This window comes from Natator depressus, chromosome 28, assembly GCF_965152275.1.
Source record: "Natator depressus isolate rNatDep1 chromosome 28, rNatDep2.hap1, whole genome shotgun sequence".
NCBI classification, from domain to species: domain Eukaryota; kingdom Metazoa; phylum Chordata; order Testudines; family Cheloniidae; genus Natator; species Natator depressus.
The window spans coordinates 11,169,779-11,179,778 of NC_134261.1; the positions used below are offsets into that span (position 1 = coordinate 11,169,779).

At 73.3% G+C, this 10,000-nt stretch overlaps 1 non-coding gene across 1 annotated transcript; it reads left to right on the plus strand.

Annotated features, from left to right (window-relative positions):
* Nucleotides 1-131: 131 nt before the first annotated feature.
* On the plus strand, nucleotides 132-250 carry LOC141979809 (5S ribosomal RNA). The gene has a single exon (XR_012637200.1). It is a non-coding gene; the product is annotated as a 5S ribosomal RNA (ribosomal RNA).
* The last annotated feature ends 9,750 nt before the right edge of the window (nucleotides 251-10,000 follow it).

Genomic DNA, 10,000 nt, shown 5'->3' on the forward strand with positions numbered 1-10,000 from the left:
CCCCCAAAGGGGTGTTGGGGGGGGGCTCATGAAGCCTCCGGAGCGAAAAAAAAAAACGGAAAAAAGGATCGGGCCCACCCGAGGCAGGGGAGTCAGTAAGGGAAAGGGGACGAGGCGGACCGGAGCCGAGTGCCTACGGCCATACCGGACGGAAGGCCCCCGATCCCGTCCGATCTCGGAAGGTAAACCGTCCCGGGCCTGGCTAGTACTTGGATGGGTGACCGCCTGGGAATCCCAGGTGCCGTAGGCAGCTTTTCCCGCTGCGAGCCAGCTCTCTCCTTTTCTGGGGAACAAGGGCAGGGTCGCCCTGCCAGGGGCCCTGGGGCTGAAGTCCCTGCCGGCCACCAGGTCAACCCGGAGCCTGCCCCTCTGCGGCCAGCAGGTCAACCCCATACCGGCAGGGGGTTGACCTGGTGGCCGGGAAGCAGAGCGGCCAGCAGGTCAACCCCATACATTCAGCGGGTTGACCTGGTGGACGGGAAGGAAAGCGGCCAGCAGGTCAACCCCATACTTTCAGCGGGTTGACCTGGTGGCCGGGAAGGAAAGCGGCCAGCAGGTCAACCCCATACATTCAGCGGGTTGACCTGGTGGCCGGGAAGGAAAGCGGCCAGCAGGTCAACCCCATACATTCAGCGGGTTGACCTGGTGGCCGGGAAGGAAAGCGGCCAGCAGGTCAACCCCATACATTCAGCGGGTTGACCTGGTGGCCGGGAAGGAAAGCGGCCAGCAGGTCAACCCCATACATTCAGCGGGTTGACCTGGTGGCCGGGAAGGAAAGCGGCCACCAGGTCAACCCCATACAGGCAGCGGGTTGACCTGGTGGCCCGAAAGCAAACCGGCCACCAGGTCAACCCGGAGCCTGCCCCCGCGGGCAGGGGCCAAGCGGACCCCCCTCCGCCCGGGCTTGCCCTGCTCCGAGCCGGGGCTTAATCCCCGTCCGGCCACCAGGTCAACCCGGAGCCTGCCCCTCTGCGGCCAGCAGGTCAACCCCATGCCGGCAGCGGGTTGACCTGGTGGCCGGGAAGGAAAGCGGCCACCAGGTCAACCCCATACTTTCAGCGGGTTGACCTGGTGGCCGGGAAGGAAAGCGGCCACCAGGTCAACCCCATACTTTCAGCGGGTTGACCTGGTGGCCGGGAAGGAAAGCGGCCAGCAGGTCAACCCCATACATTCAGCGGGTTGACCTGGTGGCCGGGAAGGAAAGCGGCCAGCAGGTCAACCCCATACATTCAGCGGGTTGACCTGGTGGCCGGGAAGGAAAGCGGCCAGCAGGTCAACCCCATACATTCAGCGGGTTGACCTGGTGGCCGGGAAGGAAAGCGGCCAGCAGGTCAACCCCATACATTCAGCGGGTTGACCTGGTGGCCGGGAAGGAAAGCGGCCAGCAGGTCAACCCCATACATTCAGCGGGTTGACCTGGTGGCCGGGAAGAAAAGCGGCCAGCAGGTCAACCCCATACATTCAGCGGGTTGACCTGGTGGCCGGGAAGGAAAGCGGCCAGCAGGTCAACCCCATACATTCAGCGGGTTGACCTGGTGGCCGGGAAGGAAAGCGGCCAGCAGGTCAACCCCATACATTCAGCGGGTTGACCTGGTGGCCGGGAAGAAAAGCGGCCAGCAGGTCAACCCCATACATTCAGCGGGTTGACCTGGTGGCCGGGAAGGAAAGCGGCCAGCAGGTCAACCCCATACATTCAGCGGGTTGACCTGGTGGCCGGGAAGGAAAGCGGCCACCAGGTCAACCCCATACAGGCAGCGGGTTGACCTGGTGGCCCGAAAGCAAACCGGCCACCAGGTCAACCCGGAGCCTGCCCCCGCGGGCAGGGGCCGGCATACCCCCGTCCGTCCGGGGTCGCCCTGCCCCGGGCTCCGGGCTTAAGTCCCGAGCGGCCACCAGGTCAACCCGGAGCCTGCCCCCGCGGGCAGGGGCCGGCGGAGCCCCGTCCGTCCGGGGTCGCCCTGCCCCGGGCTCCGGGCTTAATTCCCGTCCGGCCACCAGGTCAACCCGGAGCCTGCCCCCGCGGGCAGGGGCCAGGCGGACCCCCGTCTGTCCGGGGTCGCCCTGCCCCGGGCTCCGGGCTTAATTCTCCTCCGGCCACCAGGTCAACCCGGAGCCTGCCCCCGCGGGCAGGGGCCAGGCGGACCCCCGTCCGTCCGGGGTCGCCCTGCCCCGGGCTCCGGGCTTAATTCTCCTCCGGCCACCAGGTCAACCCGGAGCCTGCCCCCGCGGGCAGGGGCCGGCATACCCCCGTCCGTCCGGGGTCGCCCTGCCCCGGGCTCCGGGCTTAATTCCCGTCCGGCCACCAGGTCAACCCGGAGCCTGCCCCCGCGGGCAGGGGCCAGGCGGACCCCCGTCCGTCCGGGGTCGCCCTGCCCCGGGCTCCGGGCTTAATTCTCCTCCGGCCACCAGGTCAACCCGGAGCCTGCCCCCGCGGGCAGGGGCCGGCATACCCCCGTCCGTCCGGGGTCGCCCTGCCCCGGGCTCCGGGCTTAATTCCCGTCCGGCCACCAGGTCAACCCGGAGCCTGCCCCCGCGGGCAGGGGCCAGGCGGACCCCCGTCCGTCCGGGGTCGCCCTGCCCCGGGCTCCGGGCTTAATTCTCCTCCGGCCACCAGGTCAACCCGGAGCCTGCCCCCGCGGGCAGGGGCCGGCGGAGCCCCGTCCGTCCGGGGTCGCCCTGCCCCGGGCTCCGGGCTTAATTCCCGTCCGGCCACCAGGTCAACCCGGAGCCTGCCCCCGCGGGCAGGGGCCGGCGGAGCCCCGTCCGTCCGGGGTCGCCCTGCCCCGGGCTCCGGGCTTAATTCTCCTCCGGCCACCAGGTCAACCCGGAGCCTGCCCCCGCGGGCAGGGGCCAGGCGGAGCCCCGTCCGTCCGGGGCCGCCCTGCCCCGGGCTCCGGGCTTAAGTCCCGAGCGGCCACCAGGTCAACCCGGAGCCTGCCCCCGCGGGCAGGGGCCAGGCGGATCCCCGTCCGTCCGGGGTCGCCCTGCCCCGGGCTCCGGGCTTAATTCTCCTCCGGCCACCAGGTCAACCCGGAGCCTGCCCCCGCGGGCAGGGGCCGGCATACCCCCGTCCGTCCGGGGTCGCCCTGCCCCGGGCTCCGGGCTTAATTCCCGTCCGGCCACCAGGTCAACCCGGAGCCTGCCCCCGCGGGCAGGGGCCAGGCGGACCCCCGTCCGTCCGGGGTCGCCCTGCCCCGGGCTCCGGGCTTAATTCTCCTCCGGCCACCAGGTCAACCCGGAGCCTGCCCCTCTGCGGCCAGCAGGTCAACCCCATGCCGGCAGCGGGTTGACCTGGTGGCCGGGAAGGAAAGCGGCCACCAGGTCAACCCCATACTTTCAGCGGGTTGACCTGGTGGCCGGGAAGGAAAGCGGCCAGCAGGTCAACCCCATACATTCAGCGGGTTGACCTGGTGGCCGGGAAGGAAAGCGGCCAGCAGGTCAACCCCATACATTCAGCGGGTTGACCTGGTGGCCGGGAAGGAAAGCGGCCAGCAGGTCAACCCCATACATTCAGCGGGTTGACCTGGTGGCCGGGAAGAAAAGCGGCCAGCAGGTCAACCCCATACATTCAGCGGGTTGACCTGGTGGCCGGGAAGGAAAGCGGCCACCAGGTCAAGCCCATACATTCAGCGGGTTGACCTGGTGGCCGGGAAGGAAAGCGGCCACCAGGTCAACCCCATACAGGCAGCGGGTTGACCTGGTGGCCCGAAAGCAAACCGGCCACCAGGTCAACCCGGAGCCTGCCCCCGCGGGCAGGGGCCGGCATACCCCCGTCCGTCCGGGGTCGCCCTGCCCCGGGCTCCGGGCTTAAGTCCCGAGCGGCCACCAGGTCAACCCGGAGCCTGCCCCCGCGGGCAGGGGCCGGCGGACCCCCGTCCGTCCGGGGTCGCCCTGCCCCGGGCTCCGGGCTTATTCCCCGTCCGGCCACCAGGTCAACCCGGAGCCTGCCCCCGCGGGCAGGGGCCAGGCGGAGCCCCGTCCGTCCGGGGCCGCCCTGCCCCGGGCTCCGGGCTTAAGTCCCGAGCGGCCACCAGGTCAACCCGGAGCCAGCCCCCGCGGGCAGGGGCCGGCGGAGCCCCGTCCGTCCGGGGTCGCCCTGCCCCGGGCTCCGGGCTTAATTCCCGTCCGGCCACCTGGTCAACCCGGAGCCTGCCCCCGCGGGCAGGGGCCAGGCGGACCCCCGTCCGTCCGGGGTCGCCCTGCCCCGGGCTCCGGGCTTAATTCTCCTCCGGCCACCAGGTCAACCCGGAGCCTGCCCCCGCGGGCAGGGGCCAGGCGGACCCCCGTCCGTCCGGGGTCGCCCTGCCCCGGGCTCCGGGCTTAATTCTCCTCCGGCCACCAGGTCAACCCGGAGCCTGCCCCCGCGGGCAGGGGCCGGCGGACCCCCGTCCGTCCGGGGTCGCCCTGCCCCGGGCTCCGGGCTTAATTCCCGTCCGGCCACCAGGTCAACCCGGAGCCTGCCCCCGCGGGCAGGGGCCAGGCGGACCCCCGTCCGTCCGGGGTCGCCCTGCCCCGGGCTCCGGGCTTAATTCTCCTCCGGCCACCAGGTCAACCCGGAGCCTGCCCCCGCGGGCAGGGGCCAGGCGGACCCCCGTCCGTCCGGGGTCGCCCTGCCCCGGGCTCCGGGCTTAATTCTCCTCCGGCCACCAGGTCAACCCGGAGCCTGCCCCCGCGGGCAGGGGCCGGCATACCCCCGTCCGTCCGGGGTCGCCCTGCCCCGGGCTCCGGGCTTAATTCCCGTCCGGCCACCAGGTCAACCCGGAGCCTGCCCCCGCGGGCAGGGGCCAGGCGGACCCCCGTCCGTCCGGGGTCGCCCTGCCCCGGGCTCCGGGCTTAATTCTCCTCCGGCCACCAGGTCAACCCGGAGCCTGCCCCCGCGGGCAGGGGCCGGCATACCCCCGTCCGTCCGGGGTCGCCCTGCCCCGGGCTCCGGGCTTAATTCCCGTCCGGCCACCAGGTCAACCCGGAGCCTGCCCCCGCGGGCAGGGGCCAGGCGGACCCCCGTCCGTCCGGGGTCGCCCTGCCCCGGGCTCCGGGCTTAATTCTCCTCCGGCCACCAGGTCAACCCGGAGCCTGCCCCCGCGGGCAGGGGCCGGCGGAGCCCCGTCCGTCCGGGGTCGCCCTGCCCCGGGCTCCGGGCTTAATTCCCGTCCGGCCACCAGGTCAACCCGGAGCCTGCCCCCGCGGGCAGGGGCCGGCGGAGCCCCGTCCGTCCGGGGTCGCCCTGCCCCGGGCTCCGGGCTTAATTCTCCTCCGGCCACCAGGTCAACCCGGAGCCTGCCCCCGCGGGCAGGGGCCAGGCGGAGCCCCGTCCGTCCGGGGCCGCCCTGCCCCGGGCTCCGGGCTTAAGTCCCGAGCGGCCACCAGGTCAACCCGGAGCCTGCCCCCGCGGGCAGGGGCCAGGCGGATCCCCGTCCGTCCGGGGTCGCCCTGCCCCGGGCTCCGGGCTTAATTCTCCTCCGGCCACCAGGTCAACCCGGAGCCTGCCCCCGCGGGCAGGGGCCGGCATACCCCCGTCCGTCCGGGGTCGCCCTGCCCCGGGCTCCGGGCTTAATTCCCGTCCGGCCACCAGGTCAACCCGGAGCCTGCCCCCGCGGGCAGGGGCCAGGCGGACCCCCGTCCGTCCGGGGTCGCCCTGCCCCGGGCTCCGGGCTTAATTCTCCTCCGGCCACCAGGTCAACCCGGAGCCTGCCCCTCTGCGGCCAGCAGGTCAACCCCATGCCGGCAGCGGGTTGACCTGGTGGCCGGGAAGGAAAGCGGCCACCAGGTCAACCCCATACTTTCAGCGGGTTGACCTGGTGGCCGGGAAGGAAAGCGGCCAGCAGGTCAACCCCATACATTCAGCGGGTTGACCTGGTGGCCGGGAAGGAAAGCGGCCAGCAGGTCAACCCCATACATTCAGCGGGTTGACCTGGTGGCCGGGAAGGAAAGCGGCCAGCAGGTCAACCCCATACATTCAGCGGGTTGACCTGGTGGCCGGGAAGGAAAGCGGCCAGCAGGTCAACCCCATACATTCAGCGGGTTGACCTGGTGGCCGGGAAGAAAAGCGGCCAGCAGGTCAACCCCATACATTCAGCGGGTTGACCTGGTGGCCGGGAAGGAAAGCGGCCAGCAGGTCAACCCCATACATTCAGCGGGTTGACCTGGTGGCCGGGAAGGAAAGCGGCCAGCAGGTCAACCCCATACATTCAGCGGGTTGACCTGGTGGCCGGGAAGAAAAGCGGCCAGCAGGTCAACCCCATACATTCAGCGGGTTGACCTGGTGGCCGGGAAGGAAAGCGGCCAGCAGGTCAACCCCATACATTCAGCGGGTTGACCTGGTGGCCGGGAAGGAAAGCGGCCACCAGGTCAACCCCATACAGGCAGCGGGTTGACCTGGTGGCCCGAAAGCAAACCGGCCACCAGGTCAACCCGGAGCCTGCCCCCGCGGGCAGGGGCCGGCATACCCCCGTCCGTCCGGGGTCGCCCTGCCCCGGGCTCCGGGCTTAAGTCCCGAGCGGCCACCAGGTCAACCCGGAGCCTGCCCCCGCGGGCAGGGGCCGGCGGAGCCCCGTCCGTCCGGGGTCGCCCTGCCCCGGGCTCCGGGCTTAATTCCCGTCCGGCCACCAGGTCAACCCGGAGCCTGCCCCCGCGGGCAGGGGCCAGGCGGACCCCCGTCTGTCCGGGGTCGCCCTGCCCCGGGCTCCGGGCTTAATTCTCCTCCGGCCACCAGGTCAACCCGGAGCCTGCCCCCGCGGGCAGGGGCCAGGCGGACCCCCGTCCGTCCGGGGTCGCCCTGCCCCGGGCTCCGGGCTTAATTCTCCTCCGGCCACCAGGTCAACCCGGAGCCTGCCCCCGCGGGCAGGGGCCGGCATACCCCCGTCCGTCCGGGGTCGCCCTGCCCCGGGCTCCGGGCTTAATTCCCGTCCGGCCACCAGGTCAACCCGGAGCCTGCCCCCGCGGGCAGGGGCCAGGCGGACCCCCGTCCGTCCGGGGTCGCCCTGCCCCGGGCTCCGGGCTTAATTCTCCTCCGGCCACCAGGTCAACCCGGAGCCTGCCCCCGCGGGCAGGGGCCGGCATACCCCCGTCCGTCCGGGGTCGCCCTGCCCCGGGCTCCGGGCTTAATTCCCGTCCGGCCACCAGGTCAACCCGGAGCCTGCCCCCGCGGGCAGGGGCCAGGCGGACCCCCGTCCGTCCGGGGTCGCCCTGCCCCGGGCTCCGGGCTTAATTCTCCTCCGGCCACCAGGTCAACCCGGAGCCTGCCCCCGCGGGCAGGGGCCGGCGGAGCCCCGTCCGTCCGGGGTCGCCCTGCCCCGGGCTCCGGGCTTAATTCCCGTCCGGCCACCAGGTCAACCCGGAGCCTGCCCCCGCGGGCAGGGGCCGGCGGAGCCCCGTCCGTCCGGGGTCGCCCTGCCCCGGGCTCCGGGCTTAATTCTCCTCCGGCCACCAGGTCAACCCGGAGCCTGCCCCCGCGGGCAGGGGCCAGGCGGAGCCCCGTCCGTCCGGGGCCGCCCTGCCCCGGGCTCCGGGCTTAAGTCCCGAGCGGCCACCAGGTCAACCCGGAGCCTGCCCCCGCGGGCAGGGGCCAGGCGGATCCCCGTCCGTCCGGGGTCGCCCTGCCCCGGGCTCCGGGCTTAATTCTCCTCCGGCCACCAGGTCAACCCGGAGCCTGCCCCCGCGGGCAGGGGCCGGCATACCCCCGTCCGTCCGGGGTCGCCCTGCCCCGGGCTCCGGGCTTAATTCCCGTCCGGCCACCAGGTCAACCCGGAGCCTGCCCCCGCGGGCAGGGGCCAGGCGGACCCCCGTCCGTCCGGGGTCGCCCTGCCCCGGGCTCCGGGCTTAATTCTCCTCCGGCCACCAGGTCAACCCGGAGCCTGCCCCTCTGCGGCCAGCAGGTCAACCCCATGCCGGCAGCGGGTTGACCTGGTGGCCGGGAAGGAAAGCGGCCACCAGGTCAACCCCATACTTTCAGCGGGTTGACCTGGTGGCCGGGAAGGAAAGCGGCCAGCAGGTCAACCCCATACATTCAGCGGGTTGACCTGGTGGCCGGGAAGGAAAGCGGCCAGCAGGTCAACCCCATACATTCAGCGGGTTGACCTGGTGGCCGGGAAGGAAAGCGGCCAGCAGGTCAACCCCATACATTCAGCGGGTTGACCTGGTGGCCGGGAAGAAAAGCGGCCAGCAGGTCAACCCCATACATTCAGCGGGTTGACCTGGTGGCCGGGAAGGAAAGCGGCCACCAGGTCAAGCCCATACATTCAGCGGGTTGACCTGGTGGCCGGGAAGGAAAGCGGCCACCAGGTCAACCCCATACAGGCAGCGGGTTGACCTGGTGGCCCGAAAGCAAACCGGCCACCAGGTCAACCCGGAGCCTGCCCCCGCGGGCAGGGGCCGGCATACCCCCGTCCGTCCGGGGTCGCCCTGCCCCGGGCTCCGGGCTTAAGTCCCGAGCGGCCACCAGGTCAACCCGGAGCCTGCCCCCGCGGGCAGGGGCCGGCGGACCCCCGTCCGTCCGGGGTCGCCCTGCCCCGGGCTCCGGGCTTATTCCCCGTCCGGCCACCAGGTCAACCCGGAGCCTGCCCCCGCGGGCAGGGGCCAGGCGGAGCCCCGTCCGTCCGGGGCCGCCCTGCCCCGGGCTCCGGGCTTAAGTCCCGAGCGGCCACCAGGTCAACCCGGAGCCAGCCCCCGCGGGCAGGGGCCGGCGGAGCCCCGTCCGTCCGGGGTCGCCCTGCCCCGGGCTCCGGGCTTAATTCCCGTCCGGCCACCTGGTCAACCCGGAGCCTGCCCCCGCGGGCAGGGGCCAGGCGGACCCCCGTCCGTCCGGGGTCGCCCTGCCCCGGGCTCCGGGCTTAATTCTCCTCCGGCCACCAGGTCAACCCGGAGCCTGCCCCCGCGGGCAGGGGCCAGGCGGACCCCCGTCCGTCCGGGGTCGCCCTGCCCCGGGCTCCGGGCTTAATTCTCCTCCGGCCACCAGGTCAACCCGGAGCCTGCCCCCGCGGGCAGGGGCCGGCGGACCCCCGTCCGTCCGGGGTCGCCCTGCCCCGGGCTCCGGGCTTAATTCCCGTCCGGCCACCAGGTCAACCCGGAGCCTGCCCCCGCGGGCAGGGGCCAGGCGGACCCCCGTCCGTCCGGGGTCGCCCTGCCCCGGGCTCCGGGCTTAATTCCCGTCCGGCCACCAGGTCAACCCGGAGCCTACCCCCGCGGGCAGGGGCCAGGCGGACCCCCGTCCGTCCGGGGTCGCCCTGCCCCGGGCTCCGGGCTTAATTCTCCTCCGGCCACCAGGTCAACCCGGAGCCTGCCCCCGCGGGCAGGGGCCGGCGGAGCCCCGTCCGTCCGGGGTCGCCCTGCCCCGGGCTCCGGGCTTAATCCCCGTCCGGCCACCAGGTCAACCCGGAGCCTGCCCCCGCGGGCAGGGGCCGGCGGAGCCCCGTCCGTCCGGGGTCGCCCTGCCCCGGGCTCCGGGCTTAAGTCCCGAGCGGCCACCAGGTCAACCCGGAGCCTGCCCCCGCGGGCAGGGGCCGGCGGACCCCCGTCCGTCCGGGGTCGCCCTGCCCCGGGCTCCGGGCTTATTCCCCGTCCGGCCACCAGGTCAACCCGGAGCCTGCCCCCGCGGGCAGGGGCCAGGCGGAGCCCCGTCCGTCCGGGGTCGCCCTGCCCCGGGCTCCGGGCTTAAGTCCCGAGCGGCCACCAGGTCAACCCGGAGCCAGCCCCCGCGGGCAGGGGCCGGCGGAGCCCCGTCCGTCCGGGGTCGCCCTGCCCCGGGCTCCGGGCTTAATCCCCGTCCGGCCACCAGGTCAACCCGGAGCCTGCCCCCGCGGGCAGGGGCCAGGCGGACCCCCGTCCGTCCGGGGTCGCCCTGCCCCGGGCTCCGGGCTTAATTCTCCTCCGGCCACCAGGTCAACCCGGAGCCTGCCCCCGCGGGCAGGGGCCGGCGGAGCCCCGTCCGTCCGGGGTCGCCCTGCCCCGGGCTCCGGGCTTAATTCTCCTCCGGCCACCAGGTCAACCCGGAGCCTGCCCCCGC